Genomic DNA, 11,299 nt, shown 5'->3' with positions numbered 1-11,299 from the left:
TCGTCGCACCGTTTCAGATTTCTGGTGTACCCTTTAAGGTTAGCCGTACAGATCAGGAAAATCTGGCCCGGAACCCCCCCCCCCCCGCCACTCTGAGACCTGTGGGCCATCTGCTCACTACCGTGTTCAACAGTGTTGCCAATTTGTTCAGTGATATCTGCTTTGGCCCCTTGAGTTCTCTCTAGATGACGTTTTGGCTGTTGCCGACGACGTCCAGCACCATTTTGCCTTGCTGCGGCACAGTGCATCCCGACGTAACGTTTTCCCTCCTCTCTCACGCACACCCCTCCCTGGTGCTTCTCTGTCTGTGTGTGCACCATTGCTGTGACTTCTTTTGCACAGACGCTTCTCCCACTCTTGTGTGTGGCAGATTGAAAGTAGGCTACTGCTGTCAAAATCCCCAAAGGCAGCTGAAAGCAGTGCTTTTTCCCCCGAACTTCTACCAATGAAAGTCACTGATAGGGAGTAAAACATGGTAAATTAAACCTAACTAAGCCTATCATGATTCCTGCTTTTTCAAAGACCTGTTAACCAAAATAGTAGGGTGTCTAGCGTTCCCTCTTTATCTCTGTCCCCTCTTCTCCCCTTTTCATGATCTCTTTCTCTCTTCATTTAACAGTCTGGTATGTTTAGTAAAAGTTGTTACTTTGAGGCTCATTCGACCGGAGCTTGTTGAGACCGCAGGAGGGACGTTCTTCTCTCAGTTGTCGATGTGCAGTCGTTAGGCTGCGCCAGTGTTTGCTTCCTGGGGACCATAAACAAGCCGCTAAGGGGATTGATATCCATTCTGTTATGTGTGTTGTGAGTGCCTGCGAGGGTGTTTTTAGGTTTTTACTTCCTTGTGGGGCCAGAGCCTTGTGGGGACCGAGTCTTGTGGGGCAGAGTCCTTTGGGGCCTCGAAGTCTTGGGGGACAGAATGTACGTTTCCCCCGGCCCAGATGGGATCAGAGGGCTCAGGCTATAAAACATGTACGTTTCCCCCGGCCCAGATGGGATCAGAGGGCTCAGGCTTCTCTAGGCTACCTGGATCAGTACTGACATATTTCATAATTATCATTATGTTGTTTTATCAGATATTATGCATTTTACCACAAATTCCACAAAATTCTCATCACCGCAACAATCCCAAAAAAGTAATAAACAAATCAATTGCCAATATTTTTTACATTGCTTCCCGAATGAAAATGCCTGATTTAAAAAAAAAATAACACTGAAAATAAAAATATTCAAAATTAAATTATACAATTATAATTCAATTAAATTTGACTTTTTTCTAAATTTGAGCTTGTTAGCCATTTCAGTAATGAAAAGGCCAAATGGGGTAAAGGGGTTGTTTGAGAATTAGAACCTCATTCTGAAGGCATATAAGTAGATAAATTAAATTCTACTACTCCTCTAGATAGGCATCATGGGTGAATAAAGCTTTATGGAGTTTCTACAGGAAGTTGAAAAAGTGTTACGGTAATGATTTGCACGTAATAAATATTATAGTTTAATGTAAACTTCAACTAGTATAAAATGTTTATGATTTATGGATAGGGATGCACATTTTGGGGTAATTTCAGAGGTGGAAACTTTCCGTGGAAATTAACTGGAATATATGGGAATTAACGGAAATATATGCAAATGAATAGTGATACCATTTAAATGTAGATGTTTTTTGCATTGGATATATTTACCATATCATATGGAGACAGAAACATAAACCTTTTACCTTATCATAAGTAGACATAATTGCAAATGATTAAATCCTTCCAATAGAAATAAAAAAAACATTTCGTTTCTCATTGAACTTTAATTAAATTAGTTGACTCTTCACATGGGATGATTTCACTGGACAACAAAATAAAGGGAATAATGAATGATCCTCAATGATTCATTGCATCGCACCAAAAGCATTTTCAGCATACATACAGCTTTGGTTGTCTTCCTCTCAGCCTTCTATGTCTTCTCCCTGGACCTCCTCAAAATGTACACCTCGTGAACATCAGACTCTGAGGCGCCATCTTCACTGTCAGGGAGGGACAGTTATGCACTTGGCCAGATGAGTCTGCATCTTTGTTGCATTCTTCACATATGATTTGGCACAGTATTTGCAAATGTACTCAGCTTTTCCTTCTACATTAGCTGCAGTGAAATGTCTCCACACATCAGATAGTGCCCGTGGCATTTTCCTGTAAAGATTAGAAAAAAATGAGTAAAAAAACCCCAAATACAATTCAATGTACAGATAAATAATTAGATTAAACAACTCCTTTTGTAAGATACAGGTTTTAAAATGAAAGAAGTATGGAACAGGTGTATTAACACTCCTCAGTTAGCAGGCTAAAACAAGCTAAAAATGCAAGCTAAAACGCACATGGTAGCAAAAACTAACTAGCAGAAATTGTTAACAAGTTAGAAATGATTTAAACACACTTTTCTGTAGGCTACTATCTAATAGTTAACAAAAAATAATGTCATATAACATACACTACCGTTCAAAAGTTTGTGGTCACTTAGAAATGAAATGAGTTGCAAAATGAATAGGAAATATAGTCAAGACGTTGACAAGGTTATAAATAATGATTTTAAATTGAAATAATAATTGTGTGGCGTTGCAAAATGGAGTGATAGCCTTCCTTCTTCAAGATCCCTTTTACCCTGTACAAATCTCCCACTTTACCACCACAAAAGCACCCCCAGTGTTTGTATTATTTTGCCCATCTTAATCTTTTCTTTTTATTGGCCAGTCTGAGATATGGCTTTTTCTTTGCAACTCTGCCTAGAAGGCCAGCATCCCGGAGTCGCCTCTTCACTGTTGACGTTGAGACTGGTGTTTTGCGGGTACTATTTAATGAAGCTGCCAGTTGAGGACCTGTGAGGCATCTGTTTCTCAAACTAGACACTCTAAAGTACTTGTCCTCCTTCTCAGTTGTGCACCAGGGCCTCCCACTCCTCTTTCTATTCTGGTTAGAGACAGTTTGAGTTGTTCTGTGAATGGAGTAGTACACAGCGATGTACGAGATCTTCAGTTTCTTGGCAATTTCTCGCAATGAATAGCCTTCATTTCTCAGAACAAGAGTAGACTGACGAGTTTCAGAAGAAAGTTCTTTGTTTCTGGCCATTTTGAGCCTGTATTTGAACCCACAAATGCTGATGCTCCAGATACTCAGCTAGTCTAAAGAAGGCCCGTTTTATTGCTTCTTTAATAAGGACAACAGGCCACATACTTCTTGTGTCTGAGCCGTTGAATTGCGACTCCACTTTGTCCTTATACCGACATTTCACTTGTTTGATTGCCTTGCGGAGGGAATAACTACACTGTATCAGAGCGTGCAACAGGACACTGTACTGTCTACACTCGGTTTGTTGTTTACATTAAAACATTTTCATTAAATCGATTTTAATCCAAACTAAAGTTTTGTTACTAAGGATTCCACAATGCGGTTAGCCTTTACGGCTGGGACTGCAAGTTTGTGTTCATTTTATTGCGTGGATTCCGCGAGTGCTAGCTGGCTGTACTACAGACACCTGTCGTCGTCGTGGGAAAGACTCATTGTTATCTTTTTTGTAAAACAACTGGTTGCAGAATAGAGCCCATCTGGATACCAAGGAGATCCTGAGGGAAATCGACGAGTACCAACAGCTTTACGCTATGGAGGAACAACATACTCCTTCATGGAAAGATCCGACCACCTCACAAAATAACTAACCCGACAAAAAAAGAAAAACAGATTAATCTACAGACACGGACGATTTTCTTACCACTGAGGTAGAGGCTAGTGCTCTGGCTGGAATCCATGCAACAATGGAAAGGTTGTGTGAGGAGGTAGCAGGACTGAGGGGGATTTTGAAGTTCAGCCAGAGTGAACTTCTCAAACTCCAAAGAGAAAACAAGACACTCACAGCCAAGGTAAAAATACACGATTCCAACATGGATGGTCTACTCAGGGAAAACAGGGTGATGAAGAAGACGCTACCAGACATACAAAGTCGTAGCATGCGTGAAAATGTAATTTTTCCTGGTATTCCTGAGGACGCATCCAATAATCCAGAGGGCGCAATCAGAGAATTCATGCAATCCGCCTTGATACTTCCTATAGAGACTGTAAACAAGGTGGCTTTCCACCTAGTACACAGACTTGGAGCTCGGAGCGACAAGACCAAGGGTCCCCGACAGATCATCGCAAAATTTGAGCACTACCAACAAAAGGAGCTGATCAAAAGCAGAGGAAGGGAGCTTAAAGGGATCAAATTCGGTCTCAATGACCAATTTCCAAAGGAGATGAACAAACTTCGTAAGAGACTGTATCCGGTAATAAGACAACAAAGGAAGGATGGTAGGCGTGCCTTTATCGTTGTGGACAAACTCTTTATAGACTGACAGCTATTCCGAGACAGCTCCATAACACCGTGGCTGTACTGAATTCTACAGGGACTTCAGGTTACGAAGAAAAAGAAGGTATGGGAACTGTTTAAATTATCTGAACATTATGAAGTGGATATGAACACACACGTACTCAACTACATGCTTGCTTACACATACAGACTTATACACACACACACACCTGATCTCACTCTCTTCTCTCTATTTCTCTCTTCTCTCCCTCTCTCTCTATTGTCGAGAACTGTTTTATAATTTAATGTGTTTATTGTTTGTCTATTTTATGTATTTGTCTACAAGTTTATATATGTTTACAACAAGCAAGGGGAAGATATCAGAATAGGGGCATTGGGGAATAATAACATATTGTGCGGAATACATTTGTACTGTAGTGAAGCCGTCTCTAGAGTAATGCAAGGTCTCTTTCATGATCATGTGAAACGTCAATTGCTATGGAAATGCTGGGATGTGTTTTTCAATTATGTTAAAGGTAATTATGATGCAACTATGATGGTGATACGATATGGATCACAATTATGAATATTAAGTCTATACGCACTACATGTTACACACAGACACTCAACCATGCAAATTGGCAGAGTTATTATTTATTTGGACATCACACAGTGTTACTCTTACACAGACATCGTACACACTCTCACTAAATCACATCCAATATCATACTCATCAACCTACTCAGATTTGTTACAAACATAATTTGTCTAAATTTTCTAGTATCTGTGGCATTGGCTCACAGGCAAACAGGCAAGGGAACAAAACAAATATGACTAGAACCTATTTTTTGAATTCTAAAAATCAGACATTTGAAAGCTGTAGTTTTGACCTTCACAATACCTCTGATGGCAGTAACTTTACAAGCACTAATTATGGTAAATTTAGCCTGAGAATAGTGTCTAGGGGTGAAATAAGTATAGCTAGTTATAATTGTAATGGTTTGGCAGATTATTAAAAAAAAGATCAGTTTTTACATGCCTAAAAGAAAAGGAATATAACATATACTGTTTACAGGAAACTCACTCTACATTCTTAGATGAAGTTGCGTGAAAAAAGGAATGGGGTGGTGAAATAATTTTCTGTCATGGACAAAGGAACTCAAAGGGTGTGATGATATTAATTAACAAAAATGTCGATCTGAATGTGAAAATAATCAGGAATGATTCGCAAGGAAGGTGGATCCTTTTGAACATGAAAGTGGACGAAAAAGAGCTTTGGCTCATTAATTTATATGGTCCAAATCAGGATGATCCACACTTCTTCGAAAACATTTATACCAATTTATTGAACTTACAGGCAACAAATGATCTAATCATTATGGTAGGAGACTATAACACAGTGTTAAGTACATCAATGGACCGTTAGGTAATCACTCTACAAACTATCATCACCGTGCCCTTATGGAAATCACAAATATTATGGACACATTAGAAATAGTGGATATTTGGAGACTAAAAAACCCCGACCTAGTGAGATATACATGGAGGAGACTTAATCACGCTAGTCGTCTTGACTACTTTCTTGTCTCTTTCTCTCTTGCATCAAAGGTTAAAAAAGTTTGAATAGGAGAGAATGCGATCGGATCATCATCACATAACTTATAGATTTTCCACGTGGACGAGGATATTGGAAATTTAATAAAAATTGACTGGAGGACAACTTATTTTTAACTAAGACAAAATTAATTATAACTTAATTTTCCCAGTATAATATAGGTTCAGCAAATCCCCTTATTGTTTGGGATACCTTTAAATGTACCTTCAGGGGTCATTCAATTCAATTTTCATCAATAATAAAAAAACGTTTCTGGCTAAAGAAGCAAGACTAACAAGGGAAATCCATGAACTAGTAGTACAGGTAGATGGCAATAAAAACGATACTACAGAGATACAAAATAAGTTAGAGGAAAAACAAAAGGAACTTGAGGAACTTATTCAAGAATGATCTAATGTAATCTATTACAAATAAAGTAAACTGGATGGAATATGGAGAAAAATGCACAAAATTCTTCCTGAATCTCCAATACAGGAACGCAAACAAAAAGAATTTGCAGAAACTCGTTACTGAAGACGGAGTCATCTATGATACTCCGAATGATATTTTAAAAGAGGAAGCTAATTATTTTAGGCAGATGTTCTCTTTTCCGTCTCATCCTCTCCCACTGAGTGAAGATTACGGTAAGGAATTCTTTCCAAATAATATAAAAAATGGAAAATTAACAAATGTATAGAAAGATCAGTGCGAAGGCCAAATTACAGAGGAATAACTTTTGAGGCTATTAAATCCATTCAGTCTGGAAAAACCCCAGGGCTTGATGGCATACCGGTAGAGGTATATCAAGTATTTTTTGATATATAAAAGCTCAATGGTTAGATTGTTTTAACTACTATAGAAATGGTAGTCTGTCAGGTACTCAGCAGGAAGGTCTGATTTCTCTATTATTAAAACGAGACCCAGATGGCAAATATAAAGACCCAGTCTATCTAAAAAATTGGAGGCCCCTTACACTTCAATGTTGTGATGCAAAAATACTAGCGAAATGCATAGCACTCAGACAGTGGCGTGCCGTGGGCCTGGGGCCTAGGCCTTCAGTGAGGTACTACACAGTCCCACCCGAATTAATCCACCTCTTATTACCATCATTATGATGCCATGGCTCTAGACACTATACATTTAGACAGAAACGCAGTATAACCAGGCGTTGCGTCACCTTGAAATTGACAAATTGACATTCTTGGGTAAACAGTGTTTAACAGACAACTCAAGTTTGCAAAGCCAGTGTGGCTCCAAACACCAAATCGATCACTTGCAAATAATAGGCATTCCCAGCAGTACAGTTTGCAGTGCTTCTCGGAGCCTGTGAGCCATTGACAGCGCTCGTANTCGTAGTTGAAACTTTGAAAGTGGCGAGCGAACGAACCCCTTTCCCGCCTGTGACAGGCTTTGTGGCGTCGGGCGACCTCTCCTTACAATGTCTAACTTTTCTTGAAAAGTTCGTCTTGAGAATGGCGTTATAATTATATCCTCGACCAAATCGATATCTTCTCCTCCTTCCGCCATTGTGGGTTGAAAAAACATCTTAGTAGAACGCGAATTAATTCGTTTATCAAATTCAGTTTCCTAGATCTGCATAGACCTGCCCATAGGACCTGCCTCTCAATATTGGTAATCCAATCAAAAGACGTGCACGCACTACGCCTGCTAGCTGGCTCCTGTGTAACACTGGAGCCAGCCAGGAGGCGTACAATAGCCAACTCTAAAGCTGATTGGTTGACACAAAATTTTAATTTCCATTCACTATAAGCTACAAGCGCCCGCACTGTTGATTCTGAAGGCCTGAGGGCAGATTTTAGACCCCCGGCAACACATGATGGCTGAATATGATTGGATAAAAGATCTAACATAAAGACCAGCCCTCCAAATCTCAACCTGGGGCTGGAAGCAGTGCAACCAAGAGGAAAGCTATGAAATGAAGAGTATAACTCTTACTCTGGGGAATAATTTAATACATATTTGTGGGAAAATATATTTAAAAAAATATATATATATTCTGATGATGTTTAGGCCAGCAGAGAAGGCCTTGCAGGCCCTGACGGCCCACCACTGCACTCAGAATTATAAGGGTTTTACCAGGTATTGTTCATCCTGATCAGACAGGTTTTTTACATGGATGATACATTGGAGATAATATATGACAACTACTAGAAATAATAGAACATCATGAAACATCTAAGAAGCCAGGCCTGGTATTTATAGAGGATTTTGAAAAGGCATTAGAATGGTTGAGGGACAGCTATTGGGGAACTGTGGGGGGATCTTGGAGGGTTCGGGTTTCACAAGATTGTGATCATGAAAAAGGAAACTATGACATATATTTTATATCACTACCATGCACATGCACCCTCACACATAAGGATGGCTCTGTTGCGGAAAGACTGATACATGTTTGATAGTGTCTTGATGCTGTATTGTTTGTCCTTCATGTTCTAATAATTTAATGTTACTCCTTGTGTTTTTTTGTAATAAATAAATAAGGGCAACAGTTTTCAGCTGTGCAAACATAATTGCAAAAGAGTTTTCTAATGATCAATTAGCCTTTTAAAATGATAAACTTGGATTAGCTAACACAACGTGCCATTGGAACACAGTAGTGATGGTTGCTGAATTTTCGGCCTCTGTACGTCTATGTAGATATTCCATAAAAAATCTGCCGTTTCCAGCTACGATACTCATTTACAACATTAACAATGTCTACACTGTTATTTTAATGAACAAAAAAATAGCTTTTCTTTCAAAAACAAGGACATTTCTAAGTGACCCCAAACTTTTGAAAGGTAGTGTATATTCACCCCCACCCAGTATTGTAATCAAAACTTACCAGAAAGCATGTAGTCCTTGGCTCAGACAGTGTAGTAGTGTGGGCTCAATAGCATCTCATTAGTGTGCAAGATCTTGAGAATCAGCTGTACATGTGATGGAAGAATGCACTGTGCATGCAGAGGGTTGCAATTCCATTGAATTGGGGATAGTTTAACCAAAATGTGCCACAAGACCTAGAATTGCCTTATGTGTATCCCACAAAAAAGGTTCACTGTTTTATGAGCTAACTTTTTTGATGAATTTAAGCAAAATTCCCGGGCTTAACTTCCCACGGAAAATTTCTGGAAATATAACGGGAAGTTTCCGACCCTTTGCAACCCTATTTATGGACAAACTGCAGCGACATATTTTGTGTTTTATTCAAATCTTTTTCTAAAGTACAATTTTATAAAATGACCCAATAATTTAATCCAGATGCATTGCGGTAATGAGAATATGGAAAGATTTACAACATTCAGGCAAAAATGTATTAAAAACTAGACATCTTAGTCCTCAGAATGATAGTTGATTTTTGCAGATGCATCAAGGTTTTGTAATTCAATTTGTTACAGACATGTTTAAAACTGATTCCATGACAATCACCCACCTGCAGCTGTGGTTGTTATCAGTAGGCTAAAGTTGATCAGATTAATTGTGCACGTTGACAAATCAAGAGGCATTCAAATTTTATTTTTGGGTGGCAGGTATGGGCTTCCATATAAAACAGCTCATTGCAGCGGAGTCACTGATATTTCAGTCACAATTTGCCTTTGCCACATGTAATGATTTGCATGATATTGATACAAATTAAGCCTGGTTAGTTGTAAAGTAGGCCTTTTGAACTTTTATATTGTATGAGAGGGTTAATCCTTCATTTTTTATATGTTTACAGTACTTAATAAAAACATGCGGTTAGAGCAACTCTGGACTTTTGTCTTGAAGCTAAAATGTAATGAGTGTAGCCTACAGACAAGAAAATAAACATTTTAGTTGTCTGCACATACAGTGCATTCGGAAAGTATTCAGACCCCTTGAATTTTTCCACATTTTGTTACGTTACAGCCTTATTCTAAAAATGCTGAATTGTTTTCCCCCCCCTCATCAATCTACACACAATACCCCATAATGACAAAGCAAAAAAATGTTTTTTTTTGCAAATTTATTTAGAAAAACAACTGGAAATATCACATTTACATAAGTATTCAGACCCTTTACTCAGTACTTTGTTGAAGGACATTGGGCAATTACAGCCTCGAGTATTCTTGGGCATGAAGCCCAAGAATGACGCTACAAGCTTGGCACCTCTGTATTTGGGGAGTTTCTCCCCTTCTTCTCTGCAGATCCTCTCAAGCTCTGTCAGGTTAGATGGGGAGCGTTGCTGCACAGCTATTTTCAGGTCTCTCCAGAGATGTTCGATCGGGTTCAAGTCCGGGCTCTGGCTGGGCCACTCAAAGACATTCAGAGACTTGTCCCAAAGCCACTCCTGCGTTGTCTTGGCTGTGTGCTTAGGGTCATAGTCCTGTTGGAAGGTGAATCGTCGCCCCAGTCTGAGGTCCTGAGCGCTCTGGAGCAGGTTTACATCAAGGATCTCTCTGTACTTTACTCCGTTCATCTTTCCCTCGATCCTGACTAGTCTCCCAGTCCCTGCTGCTGAAAAACATCCCCACAGCATGATGTTGCCACCACTATGCTTCACCATAGGGATGGTGCCAGATTTCCTCCAGACGTGACGCTTGGCATTCAGGACAAAGAGTTCAATCTTGGTTTCATCAGACCAAATAATCTTGTTTCTCATAGTCTGAGAGTCTTTAGGTGCCTTTTGGCAAACTCCAAGCGGGCTGTCATGTACCTTTTACTAAAGAGTGGTTTCCGTCTGGCCACTCTACCATAAAGGCCTGATTGGTGGAGTGCTGCAGAGATGGTTGTCCTTCTGGAAGGTTCTCCCATCTCCACAGAGGAACTCTGGAGCTCTGTCAGAGTGACCATCAGGTTCTTGGTCACCTCCCTGACCAAGGCCCTTCACCCCCGATTGCTCAGTTTGGCTGGGCGGCCAGCTCTAGGAAGAGTCTTGGTGGTTCCAAACTTCTTGCATTTAAGAATGATGGAGGCCACTGTGTTCTTGGGGACCTTCAATGCTGCAGAAATGTTTTGGTAGCGTTCCCCAGATCTGTGCCTCGACGCAATCCTGTCTCGGAGCTCTACGGACAATTCATTTGACCTCATGGCTTGTTTTTTGCTTTGACATGCACTGTCAATTGTGGGACCTTATATAGACAGGTGTGTGCCTTTCCAAATCATGTCCAATCAATTGAATTTACCACAGGTGGACTCCAATCAAGTTGTAGAAACATCTCAAGGATGATTAATGGAAACAGGATCAACCTGAGCAGAATTTAGAGTCTCATAGCAAAGGGTCTGAATACTTATGTAAATAAGGTATTTCAGTTTTTATTAATTTTTTTATACATTTGCAAACATTTCTAAAAACCCATTTTCGCTTTGTCATTATGGGGTATTGTGTGTAGAATGTTGAGGGAATAAAAAAAAAAATCAATTTTA

Source organism: Salvelinus sp. IW2-2015, unplaced genomic scaffold, assembly GCF_002910315.2.
Source record: "Salvelinus sp. IW2-2015 unplaced genomic scaffold, ASM291031v2 Un_scaffold2282, whole genome shotgun sequence".
Taxonomy (NCBI): Eukaryota; Metazoa; Chordata; class Actinopteri; order Salmoniformes; family Salmonidae; genus Salvelinus; species Salvelinus sp. IW2-2015.
Note: the sequence above shows the minus strand (reverse complement) of the source record.